This window comes from Polistes fuscatus, unplaced genomic scaffold (assembly GCF_010416935.1).
Source record: "Polistes fuscatus isolate 324 unplaced genomic scaffold, CU_Pfus_HIC Scaffold7, whole genome shotgun sequence".
Classification (NCBI taxonomy): domain Eukaryota; kingdom Metazoa; phylum Arthropoda; class Insecta; order Hymenoptera; family Vespidae; genus Polistes; species Polistes fuscatus.
This window is the reverse complement of record NW_025113151.1, coordinates 8,784,827-8,798,238: the sequence shown is the minus strand read 5'-3', so window position 1 is coordinate 8,798,238 and position 13,412 is coordinate 8,784,827.

Here is a 13,412-nt window from a genome sequence, read left to right as displayed (position 1 = left end):
AAAAAAAAAAAACAAAGAGAAAAAAATAATGCTTGAAATAAAAGAGACAGAAATTGAGAGAGAGAGAGAGGGAAGAAAAAAAAAGAAAGAAGAAAATTATGATCCGACTTTAATGACCAGCAATAAAGTACCATTAGTTTTTGGAAGCATATACCGCACTTTTAAAAGGATATTGCGTGAGCACATCAACAGAAGCTAAATTATTTCGAATGTATTATTTCTATGGTCTAAGAATATTTCAATATAAACGTAAAGAAAAATGTTGTTAAGTCGGCACCCGTGTGATCCGTCCAAAACTTATCCTAAATACACTGCTGTTCACAATATTCGATGATCATGACCTATTCCCCCATGCGTAACGTATCGTAACAGGTGATTTTCGTACGTTTCCCTTTTAGAACCATAAAATTAGGATTTTAGAGCAAATAAATATATATGGTATCACAGAATATATAGCAAAGCAGAAGAAAAAAAAAAAAGAAAAAAGAAAGAAAGAAAGAAAGAAGGGTAGAAAAGAAAAAGAAATGGAAGATCGTCATATCTTTCAATGTTTGCTGGAACTAAAGCAAACCGGTGCTATAAGTTTTTTATTGTTAGTTCCCTAATTTTATTACATCCGTCCGACCAAAGAAAAAAATCTATTCTATCTCACGTTCCATTCCTTTATCCCAACATCAAAACATTGTATATGTATATCTAGGCTATCGTAAAGTAAAATAAAAAATAATACCGAAAGGTGGTAGTGCGACGTAAAAGTTTCGGTTGAACCAAAAATTCAAACACATTCCGAATATAATCTTGTGAATAATTTCCAAATAATAAATATCAATATCATTAATATCATCATAATAAATTATTCTAATTCGAAAATCTAAAAAAAAAAGAAAAAAAATGTGTGAAAATTCGTTTATTCGGATAACGTTTATTATTCCAGTTTCGAATATAAGATATAAGAAAAAAATGGAAATAAAAATGAGAGAGAAAAGCAAAGAATGTAATAAAACAAAGAAAAACTATATAGGAATTGTATAAAAAGTTGAGATTAAAATTTGAAGCGTATCTACCTAAAGAGTCGATAGATCTTGGGCATGGGAGGTCACGCGGGGGGAGAACACGTCGTGTTTCGAGAAGCCACAACGTATCGAACTCGCTCACGGGAGCGTATCAGCTTACTTAGTCGTAGATCGTGCCCGGCAGGTCTTGTTGGAAACATTTATTTTCTTCTTATTGGCTATGTACTGTCGATTTCTGGACTACCTAATCGTAAATCACGAGAGACCGACGGTACTCGGGGTTCGAACGTACATACTTACATAGCTGCATTCTTTGGTGTACACGCTGTGTAACCTACAACGATCGTTGGATAACACACGGTGGACCAGTAAGAACGAACACCTATTTATCTATACATATATATATATATATGTATATGTGTGTGTGTATATACACACCTATCTCTAAACTTACTCGATAAGCACGATTAACGTTAGAACGATATTAATAAATATTAACTTAGAACTTTAAACGTGACAATCTTACCGATACGATTCGCGCCTCATCACGATATACTTCTCTACTTATATTATATTTATTATTCTCAAGGTCTTAGACAGTTATGGGGATAAAGTGTTCTTTGGTTTTCTTAAGCGTGTAGAACAGTTATTTTTTATTATGACAGAAAATAAAATATATTTCCGATAAGAAAATAAATATCTTAAAAATATTTTAAAATGAAATATTTAAAATGAAAAACCATGATCGAGAGAACGGTTAATAAATATTTGAATAATTAAAAAGTAAAAATGAAATATATTTTCTTTCTCGCCATATAATATTTCTAATTTAGTGTTCATATAAACACGAAACTATCATTTCGACTCTATTATCGTAAAGAAAAAAATATTACAAATTAATAACAATACGATCGTTTAAAAATTCTCTCAATAAAATTTGCATATATATTGTAACGAAAACAATTGATTACCACCCCAAAAAATAAAATAATATCAATCATACTTAAACCCCATCTCACACATTTATAAAACCAACAATGTACACCACTTCAAAGAGACATATTATACATACATAAGTATATTGGTAACTCGTTCTTTTACGTATTGAAAATGACCTAATTGTCCATAAAAACGATCAAACTAGATAAAGAAAAGAATAAGAATAAAAAAAAAGAAGAAACAGAGAGAGAAAGAGAGTTGGAACGACTACCAAGTATCGAACAATGGCGCGCGTGCGCATTTTCGACTCGCTCTAGCGAATAACGAGAGAGCGAGAGTTAGTACCCGGTCGGATAAAAGAACGTTGGCCCGATCTCGATGCTTGGAAAATGGTTCCAAGGTCCTTGCCGCCGACTTTCCGCGCAATGCACTTCTTCTTATTCTTACTATTCTTCTTTTTCCCTTTGAGCACGGTCACCCACTCAGGTCAAAACGGTTGCACAAGATATCCTCTTCTTCCACCATTACCACCACCATCACCCATCACCATCACCACCACCACCATTTCCATCTCCACCTTCTTCTTCTCCTTCCTCCCCCTCCTCCTCCTACTCATCCGTTTTCATGTCACTGTGCACGAGATGCCGTGCGTTCTACTCTCGTACGAGAAAAAAAAAAATAAAAAAAAAAAACAAGAGAGACGTTTGTGAATCTGGATAATTTGTTGTTGTTGTTTCCTTTTCTTTCCTTTTCTTTCTCTCCTAGTGGCTTGCATCCAAGATGGAGGAAAGGGAAACGAGAGATAAGCGAATGAATGGCTGACGCTGAAAACGAAATAGTCCTTCTTTTAAGCATGTGTGTTATACGTATTCGAGTGAGAAGGAAAAAGAGAAAGATGGTTGGAAAAGTCTTAGCAAGAAGTTAATTATAATTGGTGTGTAATCTCTAGCTACTTCATATAAAACGTAAAATATATATATATATATGTGTGTGTGTGTACGTTAGGTTGCATTACGGTTCTGCAAAGATGACTACGCAGCATCAATGAATACGTTTCTCAATAGAACGTGTGATTATACGAGACGTGATTGAATAGGTTAATAATAACTCAATGTGTGGGGGTGTAAGGAAAGATTTGTAACACAACAGGATATCTTCATTTAATATTCCAATAATCTATACTATACTTTGATTTTTTAAATTTCTTTTTAAAACGATCACGTTAAAATATAATCTTCATTCCATTAAATATATATTTATAGAAATATTATTTCTCGATAGATTATTTTACAAGAAAATTATGAAATAATAATAATAATAATAAGTAACAGCAGCCAGTTGAGTTAGATGGAAAGAAGAGCAAAGGTCGACCAAGTTGGGTTTCGTAGAAAGATAAAAAGAGATAGAGAGAGAAATGGGGGGAAAAAAGAGGGGGAAAAAAAAAGATAGAAAAAAAAGTTCGTGGGCATTGTGTTTCGCGTCCAACTTGTCGTTCTCGCCCGTTCATTGTGTGTGCCTCTTCCTCCTCTTCCGGCGACTAGCACCGGATTAGGTGGGCAGGTAAGCAACCAAGCAAGCAGGCAGGCCGTGTATGAGTCACGGAGAACGTGCGCGCGCGAACGCAAAAGTATATACGCTTATATATATATGTATATATGTATGTGTGTATGTATATGTATTCTTAACACAATCGGTACAAGTGAGAGATTTTCTCGTTGCATGCGTCGGGTAGTTGAGTCTACGCCCTAACCCACATAAATCCGTGCCATTAGCTTTGCCAGGAAAGGTCTTTTCTCGCAACAGGTACGATCGCAAATTCGAGAGAAGAGGCGTCGTCGTACTTTTCACTTTCCTTAAAAACATGCACAATACTCATATAAAAAGATATATATTGAGTACTTATTTACTTTTTCTTATACACTATTGGTCAAAAGTTGTTGGATCACGTACGTGTGCGGATACATTTTTATCGTTGATTGTATCAATTATTAACAAATCGAATTTGAATAATTTTCTAATGTTCATAAATGTTTTTGTAGAATTTAATTATTCAGGTTATTCGATTTCTAACGAATTTTATTACTTTGAATATTTTTGTCAATTTTTATCAATCATAGGATTGAAATATTTATTTGATTGGAAACACTTGAAAAATGAATTATCAGAACGTGTTAGGAATATGTCTGGCTGTTGTTAAAAATAAAGGTGGCTTTTTTATTTGCTTCATAACGAAAAAGTAAAAGAAAAATAAAAGAAAATTAGTATACGAAATATATAAGAGGTACTTTAAATAAGTTATAGTTAACTCGGATAACTTCAAAGGTATTCATTTTCTCCTAAAAATAATATAATTTCTTTACAATTGAATTTTATTGATAATTTCTAATAAAATAATTTTATTAATAAAAATCCTATTTAACACTGGAATCTACGCGACGATTCCATACTTTTTGCCGGCAGTGTATCTTTGTTCTTCGTGAGAAGAAGAAATAAGAATAACAAGAAGAATAATAAGAATAAGAAGAATAAGAAGAAGAAGAAGAAGAGGAACAAAGTCGTAAATTCTTACGTAATCGAGATATTCGATTTGTCGAGTCGCTCGGTAATCGATGATCTATGATTTACGTGTGGGTTGTGTAGCTTATCGAACCTCAAGAAACGTTTTACGAATGTGGAAAGTGTGTGTTACTTTCCTATGAGAAACACGAATAATATGATCAATGTTACGATACGTCCTGACGTATAAAGGAATTTTCTTTTTGTTTTCCTTTCCGATATAATATTGCATAAGAGATAGGTAAAACTTATTTGGTCCTGACGTTTATTTCTTTAACACCACATGAGAAAGGACTTCTTCTTATAAAGAAACAAAAAAAGAAAAAGAAAAACAAAAAGAAGAAGAAGAAGAAGGAGAAGAGAAAGAGGAGGAGTAGGAGGAAGATAGAAAAAGGCGCGAAGCGTGGGTGCATAGACCAAGAGACTCTATTATATTTCAACTCAAGGAACAAGACAATGCTCCTCTTTCGTCAAGTGCAAACCCTCTGATCTTCTCGTCTCTCTCTCTCTCTTTTCTTTCTCATATTTACCGTTTAAATGCATTCAACTATTTCTTTGATTATATTTAACGAATAATACGAACTATATAAAAACTCATTTACATTATTAGAAAATTTCTATGATAAAAATATTCTACCCTCTCTCTCCTAGGTATCTGTTAAAAATATATACGTTTAAATATCCTATAGAATAATGATTTCAATTTATCAAAAAATAACTAAACAAATGAATTTTTAATATAACGAAATGAACAAAACATTCGAATCCCGACAACAAATTTTAATTCATCATTCTTTTCGTATTATCACATATACGAAATAATTCTAACGTTAGAACAAAATAAATCACAAATGACAATTTCTATATTATATTTCAAATTACGAACAAAATTCGAATCCCGACAAAAAATTTTAATACATCATTCTTTTCGTATTATCACATACGAAATAATTCTAACGTTAGAACAATATAAATCACAAATGACAATTTCTATATTATATTTCAAATTACGAACAAATAATTACGATATTTATACATATATATACAATAAATTACGACAAAAAATGTTAATACATCATTCCTTTCGTATTATCACATATACGAAATAATTCTAACGTTAGAACAAAATAAATCACAAATGACAATTTCTATATTATATTTCAAATTATAACTTTAATATTACATTTCTATATTGCTCATCGTATCGATTACCTACCCAACAGTCAAGAGAAAATAATCTCCGAACGATCTATTAGGATCCAACTTGATCTTTGATTTCATTGGTTGGTAGAAACGTTAGGGGGAGGGTGGTCTGGAACAATACGAAGCACTGTCAAAGCGTTGTTCGCCGAGGAGCAACTTTATGGATAAGATCCGATAAGATAGAAAGAAAGAGAGAAAGAAGAGAGAGTTTCTCTCTCTCTCTCTCTCTCTCTTTCTCTAATTCTCTTTCTCTCGGTCTCTTTTCATTGAATGGAAAGGCTCGTGCGAGTTCTACGAGAAGTATTCATCGGTGCTGGGCAGCTCTTTACCCTTTTCACGGTGCGGCGTGTTAGAGCCATTGTGTTATCTGTCACGAGGAAGATATCCAAAGGGCCAACACACACACACAAACACACATATGCACAGACACATACATACACACATATACAGATACTTGGTGCCCAATGACGGCTTTCGGGGCTCCAGCAAAGAAACTAGTCGTGTCAGAGGCGTGAAAAGCCCACGCGTGGGTGGCACGAGGCAAGAAAAAGGTACGAGGGGGAGGAGGGGGGAGAGGAGGGGAGGGAGGGAGGGGTTTAGAGATAGCTATTGCATGCTCGCGTACCTTTCCAAAACCGATGACTTAACGAATAACGATGACCAACATGAAGAAGATGGTGAAGAAGAATAAGAATAAGAAAAGAAGGTGTCGAGAGTGAATGCCAACGTGTGTTTCAACGCATACACGATGAAACGTGCTGTAATAAAGAGCCGTGCGTCGATCAAAATGATCGACGCGTTAATGCACCAATCCTAGCTGACATTTTCCTTATGCTTCTTAAAGACTATTACAAACTTTCCAACACGAACGAAAAAGTTCTTTTTTTTCTATTTCTCTCTCTCTCTCTCTCTCTTTCTTTATCTTCGTTCGATGGATATACATATTCGCGTTAAAAGTGTGTGTGAGAGAGAGAGAGAGAGAGAGAGATACAAGATTTCGAAATGGTAGCCGTCCACTATCGAATCCACGCGTCTTATATGCGCCAAGATAAATTTTTTCTTATGAGCTATCTCTATTACGATGTTACTCGTACAATCTAAGATAGTATACTGTAAGGAAATGTCAACGATGTTGGATCCTGAGAGTATGTTTACATTTCAATCGTCCTAGAGATTCGTACTTGTATTGTATACATTTCGCGTAGTTATATGAATATAAGTATTAGTATAATGAGTATTCGTTAATACATTGTTTTTTGAATAAAAATTTATAACGAAAACTTTCGATTTATTTCGATAAACTTTGCACGCATATTCGGTGGAATATTTAAAACAAAGAAAAAAAAAAAATATAAATATTGAATTGCATTCTTTTGAATCATGACCTACATATCATCAGATGTTTGAGATATCTTCGGTGTATTAGATAATATTTCATTCAATTAATGATCAATGATATATAATTAAATGGAATAACAACTGTGGTCGATCTATCTCGCCTACTCGATCGATACTATCGAGACAAGTAATTTTCCTTCTGTTAATATTCAAACGTGTTTTAGAAATGGAGCGAGAAAGATATGATAATTATATCGGTACTGAAACTAAAGATTCGATGCAAATCATTATTTTCTTCGCTTTCCTCTACCAGCTCGGAACGATAATCGATTTCACGGCTGGTATGCACGTGCGCGAGAAAAGGATATATAGACAGATACCTGCATATACATACATGCATGCATGCATGCATCTGTGCATAGAGATATTTAAATGCATATGTGTTGATGCATATGTACATGTTCCTTGCAAAGCGGAGTACACGAAGGGAGGAGCAGTCGACTACCTACGTAGATAGATCTATCTATTTATCTATCTATCTATCCATCTATCTATCTATCTATTCGACGTGTCGGTTCATCTACTACCTACCTCTTCCTACCACCTACCCACCTATTCGTTTTTCAGTCTATCTGAAACCTGTACGAGTCATAGTCAGTGCAAATCACTTCTTCTTCTTCTTCTTCTTCTTCTTTTTCTTCTTCTTCTTCTTCTTCATTTTTCTTTCCCCTAATTCTATTGTTTCGTTACACTTTTGGGTATACCTATAATCACTTTCTCTTAAACACTTCCTTGTGTAATATCCTAACGTAAAATTAACTGTCATAGATACTAATTTTAAATCTATCAAATCTTTATGTAAAATATGCGATCTTTGAATAATAAACAGAATTATTCTAAGATTTATAATAGGCTATTAAAAAAATGTATAAATCCGTAACCTGTTTTTCTTCATCTTCTTCGCTTTTTCCATTCCTAATTTTCTATTGTTAACGTTATATTTTGGAGAAAAAAAAAGAACCTATAATCTTTCTCTCTTACAATCATACATAAAATTATCAAATCAATAAATAATTAGTGAATATTAAATTACGTAGAAAATAATTTCAACAGATTTATAATTAACCAAATTAAAAAAAAAAGAATTTTCTTAACGAATGACATTTAATGTTCATTATTGCTCAATCAAAAAAAAAAAATAAATGAAAAAAGAACGAATCCTAAATTGACTATACCTTATAATTACTTGGTTCACAATTAGTTTCATGGGTTCTATACAATTTGTAGAATAAGAATATAAGAATGAGAAGATGAAGAAGATGCGCGTGTACGCTTACAATTAGGCTCAGCGACACCAAATTGTAAAAGGCCGTGTAACAATTGCAACAAGAATCGTAGATTCGAGTACGAGTATATCCGACTAGTTTTTCTCATAACGATTAATCCAACGGACAATGAGTTGCGCCACGATGACAATTAGCGACAACACTTTTACCTTCTTCTATAATATATATACATATATGTATATACCTGACTTCTCGTGAAAGAACCTAACGTCGCGTGCAAAGCGCGTGCCTACTATGCTTTGCGTATGTGGAGCATGGGATCACTATTGTCTATTGTTGTTTGGTCTATTACAAGCTGGTCGGGTCATGGTCGTGATCCTAAGATTTTATTTCTTTTTTTTGCCGAATTTCAACTAATAGCTGACGTCACTTTTTCTTTTTTTCAATTCTTCCCTCTTTTTATTCTTAAATATGAATTATTTATTAAGATCATAATACTTCTGATTATGGAAAGTTATACTGTGTTAGTGTGGTATGTATAAGTGTGTGTGTGATATGTTCATCATTTGATTGAAAGATGCATTAGTTTATAAAAAGGTAAGTTAGGGATGTAACGTACCTTAATCGATTGTTAATTAATCGAAAGAAATGTATATTGTTGTTCAAAAGCACTGTGTATAGGTAGCACGTTCCTTCCTCTTCGAAATCCATCGTAAGACTGGCTCGTTGTCCTCTATGATAGTACTTTTATTCAATGTTGTTTATATGACATTCCAAATAAGGAAATGTTATCGATCGTTAAATGTGTCGAGTATTATGTACGTTATACATATATAACCTTCGAAAAGTACTATAAACAACATTCAAACATTCAGTCAGTTTAAAGAAGACAGTTCATTCAACTTATTCTTTGTACTTTTTAACTACAATGTATACACTTTCCTTGGATTAATTATTTATTATTTAAAGATATATAGAATTTAACGTTCCTAACAAGTGATTATTTTAACTGTACCATATAAAAAGGTAGGAGGAGCTATGATATATAACAATCTTAGCATGAATTTATTCTTAATAATATTTCTATTAAAAATTCTCCATAAAATTCCGATTGAATTAATTTTTCTGTGTAACTTCTATAGAATAACTTCTATCATTTTTATTCAATCTAGTTTAGTAAAGTCTATCTTATTTATAAAATTATGAACAATAAAATAATTGATAAGACTTCGAATAAATGATACCTTAATTTAACACAACATGATAACAATATATCCTTCACCTACTCTCAACATCAAATTAAAATTCTACAAAGAGAAAAAGAACGTATAAAAATCAACATTGTTTTAACAATACGACATTAACGTTTTGCAAGAATATAATATCAAACGTTTGAAAAAATATAAATCGTATTGTAGAAGAGATATAATATTTTTAATCCCGTGGGCGGTAAAAATGGGGAAAGGGTAAAAAGAGAGCAAGAAATAAATAAAGAAATAAATAAAGAAATAAATAAAGAAAAAGAATGAATGAAAGAAAGAGATAGTCAAAGTCGAAGGGCAGAGGGCTCTCGATCGGTGCATCTCGAGGGCGAAGGCGAAGGCGTCGGAACGGTCGCCCGCAGTGCCGCTGACTATTTATCATAAGATCGATCGGTATCTCGAAACGATACCGGTCGGATCGGAGCCGTATCGATTCTTCTAAGGGCTTCAATTAACGTTATTAAAGCACCATTAATCTCCAGGTCGACACGCCGGCATGCCTGGCACGCCGTGTCCAGATCTTCTTCTTCTTCTTCTTCTTCTTCCTAACCCCCCCCCCACCCCACCCCTCCACCTTCCCCCTCCTTGTACCACGATCTTCTTTTTCTACCTCATTCGATGACCAATCTTGCAATAGAACTGATGCAATTAGATATCGTTATGTGAACAATAAAAAAAAAAACAGTAAAATATTGATTTTTTTTCCCTTATGTATTAAATATCTAATTTTGTTATTATTATAATAAATATATACATTGAAGTAGGAATGAAATTATTTAGTAGAAAATATATCGATATATTTCTTTGTGGTTGAATATTCGAATTATTATAAACTTTTTTTCTTTTTATATCTTTTTCGTGAATTTAATCTTACGATAGATAAATGATGTAATTATATACAGGTGGCCCTGTTACAATAGGATAACATGATTTTTGCTTAACCTATTTTAAAATTAAATTTTCATACAATTACATTAATTTCATAAAGTTTCATACAATACGATATTTTCTAGGAACATATCTACCCTGTTGGAATAATAAATAATAATAAAATTTAGATTCAACAAAATTCATACGAATCATTTTAACATTAACTTAACCGATGAAACCAAAAAGCCACTGATGATATTTTACAAATTTTTTAAATTTGAAAATTTGACATAACAGAAGACATCATCATCATCATCATCAGTTTCGTAGGTTTTCATCATCTATAAAGAAAATAGACCAACCTTCTTTCAACGGAATAGAACTTATAACATAACGTTGGATATTACAGGTCACCTCGTTCTCTTCCATCAGTGGGTATGTAAAATTGTTGTAAGAGCATGCACACGCTTCGGAGCCGCGCTAATGAAGTAGACCAGACACCGTGGGGCAAGAAGTTGGGCCCAGTACTGCACTACCGGGGCGTGGCCGCATACATGAATACGAAAAACGTGGGCCCTCTCTCGCGGGTCTTTCGAGTCTGTCAGAAACTACGTCGGGTGTAAGCTTTCTGCGCCCAAGATATCTTTCCTCTCCTCTCCTCTTCTCTCCTCACCTCTTGGCGTCGATCGACTGAAGAAAAACGTAGGTGGTCCCCCTTTTAAACCGTCTCAGAAAGAGAAAGATAGAAAGATTTTACGGTGAGAAGAAACCCGAAGAACAGTTTCAAGTCATAGTCATTCAGTCATTCAGTCAGAATCTTTACGAGATTTCGGGGAAGCATTCAGATAGAGTCAGTTACTTTAACGATCATTCAAATATGTTCCTTTGAAATTGTTTTATCTGTAATTATGAAGATTTACCGATAAGGGAACGACGATAAAGATTATTTTGTTTTAGTTTGATGATTGGAATTTGATCATTGATCTGATTTCGTAAAACAAATTGTTTCCAATTAAAATTAATCATCTCTTTTCGATGCGAATAATTATTATCCGACATGTCTTAAGTTTTAATTAAGGTATTTTTTTACCTAACAAATAATTGTATTATAATAATAAAATAAATTCAGATTGTGTATCCAAGTGTGTGTGTGTTTGTGTGCAGCTTCAAAATTCAAGTTGCTTTATGCGGAATGAAAAATCGTTTATTTGGACAGTTTTGTTTTTTGTTTTTTTTTTATTTTATTTTGCAAATGTACCTTTACCGTTCTTATTGATAGCAATTACGAAAATCCTGCTTACTTGTATACTAACGTTACTTGACGTCCTATCATCGCGACAGGTCGCACGGGTTGCTACGTAGAAAACTCGTGCTCAACAGCCGAGAAGTTCCGTTTTCTAGCTAGCGTTAGCGGCACGTAAAAGAAACCGCTAGCTTGTGCAGCGAAGGATGCATCTGGCGCGAGGTCCCTTCTCGTCCTTGTCGATTCCGTCGCCGGAAACGTAGCCTCTTCCCCTTCTCCTAACTTCTACTTCCGCCAACTAAGGACTTCTCGAGCGAGTAAAAGTATCGTTACCATTTAAACCTGCTCTTTCAATCTAATTTAAGATGATCCACTTTCCTATTGTTCGAAACAATCAACCACGATTTTAAATTGTCCATTTTGAATATAATAATAAATATATATTTATATACAAATTTATAACAATAGTTATTACGACAATGAAGAAAAATGTTTTACTAATTATTTTATATTATAAAATACATGTTATTTTATGCTATATATTTTGACTCGTTCACTTCAGTCGAAAAGAACAAAATTGTACTCACATATTACCAGATAATAACAAAATAAATTATGAACAATTGTAATATATAAACTGACACGTGAATATGCGTATGATACTTACATTGTTTAATATCATTATAATTAATATAATATATATTTATTTTGATGAATATATTTGTTCGTAATGTCCTTGGAATACTTGCTATGGAGCTATTGCAAATAATAATTGAAAATGTAAGAATAAGATTTAAGAGGAGGAAGAGTTCGAATGTTATACGCGAAATGAGGGGGTTGGAGTGGGAGTACAAGACAGAAGGAGGAATCAGGATCAGCATGGGCAGAGAACCGTGCACCAGGCAGCCTCGTCGACATCCTGCCTTCGCCAGGATTGCAACACTCCTTCGTACCTCCTCTATGGGGAATACATCGCGAACTCGAGACCGGAAGCAGATCTTGCGCAATCAGCCGCCCATTGTCTCGGGATCCTCCGCTCCTGGGTTCGCCATTGACGTCTCTCATTCGTAGTCTTCTTCTTTTTATTCTTATTCTACTTCTCATTCTTTTATTCTTATTCTTATTCTAATTCCTTTGACAGATTGAGAAAATTCTAAACGGGAGACTCGAAATTTTCATCAATTTATTTTCGTTAATAAGATCGAATGGTTTAACACTTGTTTTTTTGTTTTGTTTTGCAGCAGCATCAGCAGCAGCATTGTTGAAAAGATTATTGAGTTTTCAAATACGATAATTATCATTCACAGAAATCATTTTATACGATTATTATAAGTAAATAATTAGGGAGAATTTGTTGAAAAAGTGCATTGAACATTGTTGCCAAAATAATAGAAAATTCGTAGTATTAAACGAATGTATTATTGAAATAAAATTGTCGTAAAAATGATCTGTAAATTTAATTGAAAATAAATATTCAACGTGTAATTATGAATAATTGAAAAATGCAAAGTGCATTCGGTTTATGATCGAAATAAGTTATTCGTCCTAGATGACTCATCTCTTTCCATTAATTGCCAGGTGAGAGGCAGCGAGCGCGCGGTATGAACTAAATAAAAAAAGAAAAAGAAGAAGAAAAAAAAGTAAAATTCTTTATCCATATAGCGAAGAGTCAGAAAGGTGCGAAGGTGCATCGAAGAGAATT